Below are 12,545 nucleotides of genomic sequence, written 5' to 3' on the forward strand. Positions count from 1 at the left end.
GGGGGGGGGGGGGGGGGGGGGGGGGGTGGTGATGTTGCCAGATCTCTTTTCATGACGCTGACTTGTGCTCCATATCTAAGAGTGAGGTCAAGACCGATATCTCTAGCCAAGGTTTTTTTTTCTATTACATTTTAAAGAACCTAGAGCTCAAGGACGAGAGATGAAGAGAGCAAAAACTCCAATTCAGCAACAGCTTGAAATGGACAGCAAGGAGATACAGCGACAATGGACCAGTAAAAGAGAGAAGAAGCAGAGAGAGAGAGAGAGAGAGAGAGACATGTGGATGGAAAATGCAACACAAAGGCGAAGAGCTGAAGAGAAAAAGAGAGCGAGAACGAGCGAGAGAAAGAGGCAGCCTTGAGGTTCACACTAGACCCAGATTAGTCTGAAAGGCTGAAGCACCACCTTGCAGCACTTCACTTGTGGAGCCGAGCACCATTATCTGGTGGCGAGGCAGGCCTGAGCGGCCTGAGCAGCGCGAGCAGCCCGCACGCTATAAAAATACACCATGAAGAGGTGTAATAAAGACGTCTGAGAGGAGCCAACAGGAGTTCAAGCCCCTCTTGATTGGCCTCAAGTACACAGCTCTGGAAGAGGCGCTCCTGGGCTTCAACAGGGGGAGTGCCCAGCTGTCGCCACCACCAGCACCACCACCAGCAGCAGCAGCAGCAGCAGCAGCAGCGAGCCTGACAGCCACTTCAGCTGTTGTTGTCGGACGTAGGAAATTAAACAGCCATTAGAGCTGGGTAATATAAATTGACATGTTCCACTCTGTTGTCCTGAGTGGCCCTCAGCTCAGCAGACTGGTAGCACCACTGGCTATCCAGACAACACACTCATCTCCTCTCCTCTCCTCTCATCTCATCTCAGTACAGCGTAGCGAAGCGCTGCCTGCTAGCCTACTTTTTGCAAGCTAAGCATTTATCGGGAATGATTTGTTGAAATGCCCATTCCATTTCATTTCAACTGCCCAGACAGAAGGGTTTTTAGCCCAGACAGACGTGTTCTTAGCCCAGACAGATGTGTTCTCAGCCCAGACAGAAGGGTTCTTAGCCCAGACAGAAGTGTTCGAAATTGCTGCAGTTTTTTGCAAGCAAATGTTGACGCTTAAGTAAAAGACGACCCAACCAACACCCTTGAACTCAGGAGGCAAAAGATAAAAGTAGAAAAACCTGAGCTTATACATTAAGATTAGTACTGAGGAGGCAGGCAGAGGGCAGACCTGAGCTTCTACATTAAGACTAGGACTGAGGAGGGAGGCAGACCTGAGCTTCTACATTAAGACTAGGACTGAGGAGGGAGGCAGGGGGCAGGCCTGGCCGTGCGCCTCATGTCTTTTAACATTAAGCTCTGCAATGGAACACCTGTGTGCAAAACCAGCCTTAGGACATTAATACTACTAATCTGCAAAATAAGCAAGAGTCACTGGGGAAAGTTACCACTGGCTCCACTGGCACAACTAAAGAAGAAGGGCTTGTTGATAACATCATCTCAGAAAATAGCTCGCTGTAGGTGCTGCCCAAGTCTGGTGAGAATCAATCCAGATCCTCTCCAGAGTCAGCTCCCATGAGATGTGTCCTCTAGCTATCCTGTTTATCAGCGACAGCACTTATGATTACAGCTAGTAATATGATGGAGGTAAAATGGAGGAAAAACGGACATAATTCCGTAATCTGGGGTAATTGGGAGAGGAAGGATAAAAAGGAAGCTGAATAGGGGGGGGAAAGCACCCATTCAAAGACCTCAGCAAAACTGGCTTACAACGGTGCTGTTGTTAGTCATGCAATTTAAGCCAATAAAAGGCACAATTTACAACTAAGTCAATCGCCTTCCCCTTATCAGTGTGATGTTTTATATCAATAGTGATGCTCAGCACAGCCAGTCCAGCTATGACAGAACAACAACAAACTACTGGGCCAAGGCACATGGACGTCATCAAACCAACTGGAAATGGTGATCGGCCGATTAGTTTCTCCAAAGGGGAGAAAACAGAGCTGCCAATATCTACACTTCACACTCTATGTGACAAGAGCCATCATCTGCACAAGCTAATACGGCTTATTATGACACAGACTAATCATAATTAGAAAGCATGTAGGCTAACGCACAATATTATGCAAAGACGCCAGTGCCAAATGCTTCAAACAAAGCGTGTTGCGTCTGGTAACAGCAAGAGCAAAAATGTGTTATTTTGGATTTCACAACGCCAAGGTCCAGATGTCCCTTAGTACATCCAGACAAGGGATAATCGCCATGTTTGGACGGGGATGGAACAGACTGTAGTTTGATATTATAACATCACGAACCATGCCATCCAACTTCAGAACATAACATCCTATTAAATACATCCAAACATGCCAGCAGCAGCTAGCTCTCCATAAAATGGTAGACTTCATACGAATTCCACTAAAAAAAAACATTTCTTAATTGTGCCAAATATGCTAAATATGAGTCTCCGGTTTTGCCAGTTGATGTCAAATTATAAGTTAGCGCTTAGCCCTTGCCATTGCGGTGGTCCTAAATACGGGCCATCACCCTATGCGCAAACTACTCGTCCATCAGAATTGTTTGCACAGGCCACCACGTCATCCGATACACGATTGTATTGATTTCTCATAAATTATCGCTACAGGTGCAGCAGATTGGTAGACGTTTAAGGCGGGGTAGGCATATTGACACTTCGGCCTTAATACGGTGGGGGCTTTAATAGCTTTAGCAACTCCAATCGGGAGAACCCATGAAATCACTCACAACATAGCGATGAGTGGACTATTTATTTGTCTTTTTGTACGATACTTTGGTATGTTGATGCAGAGGCTTCGAACTGAAAATAGTATAAAACTGGGACAAATTAACGTGCAGATTGCAGCATAGCAGTCCACGGGATGGACAAAGATTAAAAATACGCAGTCTAATGCTGCAAGATATCCGGGGGTTACTGCCAAATATTTCACCTAGAGAAAGAGGTCAAAATAACAACCTCATCAAACGCTAGTAAGAATTTCTATTTATAGCCTTTGAGCATCAATAGGATGAGTGGCCAGAGTGAGATCTATATAAATCATATTTACATATATTATTGTCCGTACATTGTAGGCCATCACACCGTGGAGCACAACACACACAACTGTATACTGCAAAAATAGGAAGAGACGGATGAGGCGATACTCTTAATGCAACCAGGGAGAGAGAGATAGCCTGCAGCCCATCACTGTGGCGGACGCCTGCATGACACTGCAATTTGGCCTGCTATTTTTAAGCGTTCTCTGCATTATAATTACCTCTAAAGTGCGTATTTCTTGCTGGGTGAGATCGTTGGACGCCGCGCATTTGGTCCGGAGCCCTTGTAAACTGGAGATGGAGATTTCGATCATGTTCTGGATGAGTTCGCATTGGTGTAGCGCGGCCATCGCTGCGCCACCGCCACTATCCCTCTCCGACTGTTCATCACTTTCGACCATCTTTCCACCTTTATCAGACACACTATCCATTCCTCGGCATTAGGCACGTCTTGTGTGGGTAGATATAAACTGCAAAATAACGGAATGCACATGCACTAAATGCTGTAGCCAAATATGACAGAATGCAGCTTTATCCAAACGACGATAATCAAAATTACAATTGGATAATGCAGAGAAAGCAAATCAAAGATAGTCTGGGACAAAGCAACCCAACTCCAACGGTGCTGATTTAACAGCGCTGTTGGGTCGTGTGGATTGCTCGCTCTGCTGAGAGACTCCTATCTTCTCTTTCCTGGCAGCTCTCACATAGGGTTTTAGCGTCTGTCAGCTGTTAGAAACATCACGGAATGTTGCATGTCGGGAAATGTAGTTTTAGCGCAATGTATTGTAGCGTCTGGGTCTCTCTCGCAGTGACGACACTGGCGTAGCTCTTTTTGTCCGCAAGCCTTTTATTAAGAAGCAGCCACATGCAGGAAAATACTTAGAGCCACTCATACATCGTCATGGTAGGACGGGCAAGGACATAATTCACACTGACAATTAAGCAGTGGACAACTATCGTTAATCTAATAGAGGAATTAAACAGCATAACACAGATGACATGGTAACAATCACATACACTTCCACTAGACAAAAAAAAAGAATACACAACCTGTACACTGACAACTAAAACAACAGACAGCGAACACACAACACACAATGTCTGCTGGGATCACCCCCAGCACGCCAAAAAAAAGTGGTTGGCTGTCTGTGAGGTGTCTCTGGGGTGCTGGGGGGAGTTGACACTGATGCTGATTATGAGGGAGGCCATTCCGACTGGTGAAGCTGGAGCATAGGAGCAGCAGGCTTGGGGTCGGAGGTCGGAAGTCGGAGAGGTGAAGACGGTATGGAAGACGGCAATAGTGTGGAGGTCAGTGACAGGCCCTCTCTGCCAGCAGCCTGGAGTGCAATAGCTTCAGCACACATCCACTGTTGCCTCCCACCGGGGCAGCCGGTCCAGGACCACGCCGCTGGCTGGAGGTCGGTTAGAACCTGCAAGAGCGACCTGGACCCCGTTTCCCTCAGCCGAACACACATGAATTGGGCCGCCAGCTGTGCCTGAAGCTGTCCTCTGCCCGTTGTAGCAAGGCAGCTTCATCGCTCATCGCCATGGTGGAGGTTCTTCTGGATGAGCCGCAGGGAAGTCAGCGACTGGTCCTGAGGTCCCCGACACAACTGGGTCCGCCGGCAGCTCGGGGTGGAATCAGCCTGGCGAGCCTGGGGTCGGGACACGGCCTTGGGTAGTCTCATCGCGCCCCCTCCCGCACTTTCATCTCCGGCGGCATCTTCTCTGGCACTTCTGACACCAAAGTAGCGTCTGGGTCCCTCTCGAAGTGACGTCACTGGCGTAGCTCTTTTAGGCCGCAAGTCTTTCAAATAAGAAGCAGCCACCAGCAGGAAAACATATATGGAAGCCCAAACATCGAGACAGATGGAAGGGAAAGGGTTTCATTCACACTCACAATTACACTAACGGTGGACAACTAACGTTAAACTTATACAGGAATTAAACAGCATAACACAGACGACATGGTAAAAATCACAAATACTTCTGCAAAAAGGGATAAACAACCTCAACACTAACAACAACAACAAAAACACCCCCAGCACGCTATAGTATTATTAGCACTGCATTGTTTATGTGTCGTGATGTTTATTTATATGTGAAAACATACCAGGGTCTTCACAAATCAACAAATAATGCAATGATTGCCAGAGAGCAATCGTGATCATTGTCGTCAGACAAAGTGATAGGTTTAGGTCGAAACACTTTCTTCACCGATGAAAATGATTCAGATCTTAAACCAATCATTCAATATGAAGTACACAAATTGCACCCCACCCTTTTAAAAATACATTTAGCGTAGGCGTTAGGTAGGTACCCTATTAAAAAGCTTATGTTAAGTGATGTTCACTGGGTCGCGTGAACACATGGTTTAGGCCCACTCCATTTCAAAGGAGATTCTCTACAGGCCAAACTCTTCACCACCAGTCCATGTGTATACACATTCCATTGAGAAATGGCCGAAGCACGGAAATGTAATTACTTGAAAAACTGAATTGACTTAAATGATGCTTGTTACATTGCTGTAGCTTATTCATAACATGAGACAATGAAGTAACACCTTAGCTCTGAGTCATGGTCACTGCCACATTCATATTAACTTGTGAAAAGCCCGCTGATGATAACATTGGAAGGACCATGCCGTTCGTTCCCTCACAGTGCAGCAAGATATCTGCCGTGTACGCATTACAAACAGATGAAAGTATAGGAAGCAACCACTTCAGAACGTTTATGCAAACTCCTTACAAAACACACAGCAAGCGTAATAGATAACACCTAGCAAACTAAAGACACTCATTATCGTTAAGAAACGGAATGCTGTGGACTAATGTAATCAGCTGTCCTCCGGGGGCCCCTTGAAGCTCGGGGCCCGGGGCCATTGATTGCTCTCCCTCCCTGTCGCAACACCCCTGTCCACGCGTCACCATGGCTGTCTTCAGCTGTACAGCTTCAGAGGACTAAGGATGGGCGCTGGACCTGTGAGCTGACAGGGAGACATGGGGAAGAACGTGGGGGGTGCCGTGCTGTCCCCTGCCTACCATGGGAGAACAATCAACCAGTCAGCCAAGACTTGTTCGTGACCCATTACAAGCCTAAGCATCTCACTGTCATTGGATAAGGCTGGTTTTAAACACGTCCTGGCAGATTTAGTATCCTGTCGTAAGGAGTTATGCCGGTACGTGTCCAGTGATGCAAGCGTCCCAGGTCACCACACAACAGTAATCGGCGTGGCAGTATTGTGCTTAGAAGCATGTGACAGGGTGTTGTGGCATCTAAAGTTCTGACATCTGACATAACAATTATCGCTAAGGGTACCATGACGGTGTCAAACCTCTCGACAGCAACTGTCATTTGAAGTCACCTGCCATGCCATGTTTATGACACGGTCATGCTAGTCTTATGACACAGAGTCCAGGTAAAGACCTACCCCTGCCTGCTGACCTGGGAACAGATGGAGTCCCTCACTGCGCTGGTCCCTGACTGTCGTGACCATTTTCAATAATGATGACATGAAACTGTTATGTAACTGGAATTAATCTGTCAGGAAAACCCACAGCAGTGTATAGGATCTGCCATGACATGTTTTTCCTCGATAGTTATATTCAGTCTTATCACAGAGGGTTCAAGTAAAGTATTACTGAGACTAAAAGATGCAAACACACACACACACACACACACACAAACACACATGCACACGCATAGACCACACACACACACAAATACACACACACCACACGCACGCATGCACACACGCACACACACACACACACACACACACACACTATCACTTCATAAGATTGTCCAGTGCTGTCGGTGTGTCTGAATGGAGTCTGAAAGAGGCCCACAGCATCCAGTGAGCCACAAACAAATTCCCGTCTCATTGAGGGTGTGATGTTCTTTCATATTAAACATGCCTCTGCCATCTGAGATGTGAGTCACTCTCAGAACACACATCTCTCCATCTGTCTCTCTATCTGCCCGTCTCTTCTCTCACTCACTCTCTCTCTCTGTTTGTCTCTTCCCTTTCTCTCTCTCTCTCTTCTTGTCTGTTCCCTTTCTTTCTTTCTCTCTCTCTCTCTCTCTCTCTCTCTCTCTCTCTGTCTCTGTTTGTCTCTTCCCTCTGTCTCTCACTTTGCTTGTCTGTTCCCTCTCTTTCTTTCTCTCTCTCTTTCTCGCTCTGTCTCTGTCAATTCAATAAAAATGCTTTTTTTCTTTTTTTATCTTTATTGGCATGACAAATCATACATTGTATTGCCAATGTATTCACGGGAACAGTTGAACATAAATACAAGGAGAAAAAAGAGAAAACAAAACATATCTTGTTACACTCCATAAGTACACTAACACACATACTGTTACACTCCATAAGTACACTAACACACATACTGTTACACTCCATAAGTACACTAACACACATTCTGTTACACTCCATAAGTACACTAACACACTGAGTGAGTGGGTTGTCGCAGTGTGTGTGTTAATATATTGTAGCGAGCGCATGGAAGAAAGTGACGAGCAGAGATCACCACACAGCCCCAGGAATGCCATGTATTTTAACACAGACACACACACACACACACACACACACAGACTCTCTGCCCCCCCCCCCTCCCCCCCCGCTCCTGTCTCCACTGGTTTGCATCTCTGTCATCTCTCCTTTCTCTTTCTCTCACATTCTTCTCCCTCCTCTCTCCATCTTCTCTCTCTTTCTCTCTCTCTCTCTCTCTCTCTCTCTCTCTCTCTCTCTCTCTCCCATCTGAAGAGGGCCTTTCTCCTTAATCACTGTAACACACCAACCATCCATCAAATACTTGTTTACACATAAACACTCAAATATACTTGTTTACTCATAAACACTCAAATTGCACACAGAGCACAAGCAGCATCTCCAGTCATCTGAAAAAAGCTATTTACCATCTTTTTCTGTGTCTGTTTTCCCCGAACTGTGCCAAGATCATGTGAGCGTCCCGTAATATCCTATTCAATATTCTGATCTGATCACAGGACAAGTGGATTTCCCATAACTATTTTGTCACGTGTTTCAACCAGTCAGTTCATCAATCAATTGAAATGTGCCCTAGTTTTGCATGGCGGGTTTGTTTACTCTGCTGTGAAGTTTGATTTGAAGATCAGAAAAGCATGAGGAGATCGCTCTAGAAAATCGCTTCTATCATGTGGACAATGAGGTAAACAAAAGCCTTCCTCAACCCGACCTGTCTCCACTCCTGCCAAGTACCGATGAACCACACAGACCATGCCAGACCATGGGAGGTTTGAAAGCTGACAGCTGAGAGACAGATAGCATCTTGATGAACCCCGTAGCTCCAAACCCTGAGTGCACACCTCCACAGACTTCAGATGCAAACATCTAGAAGCACTTCCTGCTCCCTCCACTCACCTCCCAAGTGCTCCTACAAGGCATTAGAACACCTCATGACCTCCGCAGGAAAACAAACAATCCTGAAAGCTGAAAGCTCCTGAAGGATAAAGCACCATACATACTGGTCTGGTTGATCCAATGGCAGATTGGCTTCCCCCTCACAAAGTGATAATCCCGGAGCAAAACGGCCCATGAGGACCCTGCATACCTCCCCCCTGTACCAAGACAACAAGGAAGCATATGGTCTCCCCTCTGCTTACTACTACTGTCTCCTGTCTCCTGTCTCCTGGCTCCTGGCTGGCTGGCCGTTAGTTAATCTGCCTCTGCTGTAATGCTCTTCAGTGAGCGGCAGGGCAGCGTGGCTCCCCTCTGGAGGACTCCCTCCAAGGGTTACGTCAGATTAAATTGGATTGAGAGGGGAATCTGATAGTGTGTCCTATCACAGCTCACCTGACCCAACAGGGCCTGACTGTCTGTGTGTGTGTGTGTGTGTGTGTGTGTGTGTGTGTGTCTGTCTGTATGTCTGTCTGTAAGTATGTGTATATCTGTCGGTCCAAGTGTACACATGTGTGTGTTGGTGTGTGTGTGTGTGTATGTGGGTGTGTCTGTGCTTTATGTGTGTGTGTGTGTCTGTGCTTTGTGTGTGTGTGTCTGTCTGTCTGTCTTTGTGTCTCTGCCTGCATGTTTCTTCACTCTGAGGACATGGTTGGGTACACTGTTTTTGTTGTCAAAATTACTTCAGTGCTTTTAAACTTATAACTACAGTGTTGATGAAAAATACCAGAAAATACCAGAAAATACCAGAAATATTGTGCATTCTCCACATCTTGTCCAGGCTGTGCAAGCGTAGACAAATATACTTCATTTACTAAAACAAAGAATCAAGATGCAAGGACTGCACTGTTCTTATGCAAAGCCACTTCCAAATCAGTCACAATGCAAGCAAATAGCAATCATATAAAAAAGATCATCATGGTAAAGTAGGTCTTGAACAACATTTTGCACCTTCTAAGTGCTACGTGAAGAGTTTACTGTGGAAAGGCATTGTCCCCAGATTATATTGAGGATATCCTGAAACCACCCCATGGTACACACAAAAGCAGAAAGGACCAATGTTATTTTTCCCTCCAACACATTTGTATACTGTATGTTGTGATTGCTTGTTTTGAATGCATTATAACAGACTCTTAGACTTTGTATTGGCTTAGTTGATGTCTGGTTTTATGTGTGGGTGAGCACATTTACATAGTTTGCTGTGTAAGGTCCTCAGTGTTGAATGTCATTACCAAAACAAAAAGGATCACGGTCACGTCGTCTCTCAGGGCAATTTCAACAGCTCATACTTTCTCTTGTCTCTAGTTTCGCTTGGGTTGAGGTTTAAGAGAGAGGACGCCAGTGGAAAGAAGCTTGTGAAGATCTGTCAACCTATGCATCACACACACAACAGAGAGGATCATATTTAAGCCCTCCACATACAGGCCAGTGGGTAATCTGAAGAACAAGTACCCGTAATACGTCAATGCAACTTACAGTATAATCAGTCACAGGTGGAGTATTCACGCTCTCTCGCTGGTTAATTAGAGAAACGACAGGATTAGATGTTCAGGAGGGGACAGACAGCCATGTTTAGATGTTTAGATAGGAGGTTGGCGTGGCTAATTTGTAGGTTTTTGATAAGAGTAAAAACTCTTTGTTCTATGCATTCAGGAAAAATCTTCAAAAAACATCAGAAGTCAAGCAGAGGTTAATTTCGCCAGTATAACACCAACAGCATAAACCTGAGCATTATCTCGAGACTATACTGGGGTTTTGCATTCCTTTTCTTAAAGACCTGATGAATCCCTCTTATCTTACTAAATCTTCCTTGACCCTTCCCCGTGGGTTATGTGTCATTTTCTAATTGGAGGATCTGTTGGGCCCAGAAATATTCATGTCATATTTGGTCTGCTCTCTGCACCTGTCTTCAAGGACGAGGCCCAACCGAATAGTTCCTGGAATACTAGAGAACAGCTCATGTGAGAGAAACGGGATGGGTCCCAGGTGTGTGTGAGTGAGTGTGTGTGTGTGTGTGTGTGTGTGTGTGTGATGGGTCCCAGTTTAAGAATGAATAGCCTCTGGGAGAAGATAGGGAGCTCCCAGCAGACATGCGAATAGTTCCCCTGATACACCTACTTCCAAGCTCAGATGAATACATTTCACAGTATTTGCTGTACTTGTAGTGTGTGCAAGTGTAGCTAAGGGTGTAGCTGAGGGTGGGTGTAGCGTGGCATGGTGTTGTGTGACTGGGGGCCGTGGGGCTAGACGGTGGACAAGGCGTGCTCTGCTTAAAGGCTCAGCAGCAGCAGCAGCCGCCGCCCTGCAGCAATAAGCAGGATGATGCCCTCGCAGGCTTAACCACAGACGCACGCTAGTCTTCCAGCCAGCCAGCGTCACCAGCCACGACCCTACACCCTCCTCCGACTCTCTGGCCAGCGTTCATGTGTGTGGTGTGTGTGTGTGTGTGTGTGTATGACCCTGGCAGTGTGTGATCTGTATCTATCTATCTATCTATCTATCTGTGTGTGATAGTAAATGAGTGTGTGTGTGTGTGTTTGTATGTGTGTTTGTATGTGTGTTTGTGTGTGTGTGTGTGTATCTGTGTGGGAGTAAGTAAGGCCAAGCCAAGGGAGATGAGAAGAAAGGAGGTGTAAGGTGTGGGAGGTGATAGGGGTTGATTGGGGTGACAACAATCACGCTCATAAATCCAGCCACGGAGCCTGGCTGTGAGATAGAGGCTGCCTCTAGGGCTGAGCAGAGGAACAAAGAGGAAGACGTGCAGAGCTGCGGTCTATAGTCTTACAGACACTACACTGGTGCTTAGCGCCCTCTGCTGGACACAAGTGAGGTAGCAAACAAAGAGGTAGTGAGCATATAGAAGACAAGGAAGAAAGGTGAGTTGATTTAGCTGATTAAAAAATAAGATTAATTCGTTTTTAGAAAAAAAATAGTCTCCTACAGCAACACATCATCTCTCTGTCGTTCTAAGTAGGCCAATGAGCTTGGCAATAGCCTAACATGCCTTTACTTAGAACTAGAACTAGAAATAGAACTAGACCTTCAGTGCTCAGCTGGGAGGAGAAGGAATGGTCAGAAGCATGTTTTCCAGCTCAGACCCAATCAATAAATACAAACTCCAAACTCCAAACTGTTGCAATATAAATGGATAAGTAGACTGTACATAACACCAGCTAAATTGCACCACTTTAATCCTAACATACCTGATACCTGCTTCAAATGTAAAGACCAAAAAGGTACCTTATTTCATTGCATGTGGGAATGTCAAAAGATACTTTCTTTTTGGAGGAAGATGTTGGACCTTGCTAGCCAAATAATTGGCAAGGAAGTGCCTCTTAGTCCTAAATTGTGCTTATTGAATCTATATCCAGAGAACTTCACTACCTCTAAAAAAGTTAGGTCTCTACTGAATATTTGTTTTCTGGAAGCCAAACGATGTATAGCTCTATCATGGAAATCAGATAAACCTTGTGCCACATCACAATGGTTGAGGGGAATGACTTCTTACTTAGCTTTAGAAAAGATAAGTTACACAACAAAAAATAGACTAGAAAAGTTTTGGGAAATATGGAACATTTTCTACAATTTCCTTGAGAATAACAACATGGATGTTGATGGTTGGTTGGATGATAAAATGGATAGAGTACTTTTTCTTTTTGTTTTGTTTTGTTTTCATTTTGTTCTCCCCTTTTAAACATTGTAAGTTAGCTGATGTAATCTTAATGACTGTATCACACTGTCTAATGTGACACGAACATCTATTGTTTGTGCTATATGTGAGAGCAAATTGCATTATATGTGCCTTGCTGTGTTGTCTTGTATTGTTTGTTAGTAAAATGAACAAAATTCTTAATAAATATATGTTTAAAAAAAAAAAAAAAAAAAAAGAACCTAACGGGAAGCATGCCTGCTAGAAAGAGAGATTATCTTTTTGAAGACTACAAACTCTTTGAAAGCTTTTTCCTGGACAGAAGGTTGCAAGTCACATGGTTCTACCAACGGATTTGGGAACGAGTGTGAAGGCTTATCTCCAAGGCACTCGTGG

This window comes from Clupea harengus, chromosome 8, assembly GCF_900700415.2.
Source record: "Clupea harengus chromosome 8, Ch_v2.0.2, whole genome shotgun sequence".
NCBI lineage: Eukaryota > Metazoa > Chordata > Actinopteri > Clupeiformes > Clupeidae > Clupea > Clupea harengus.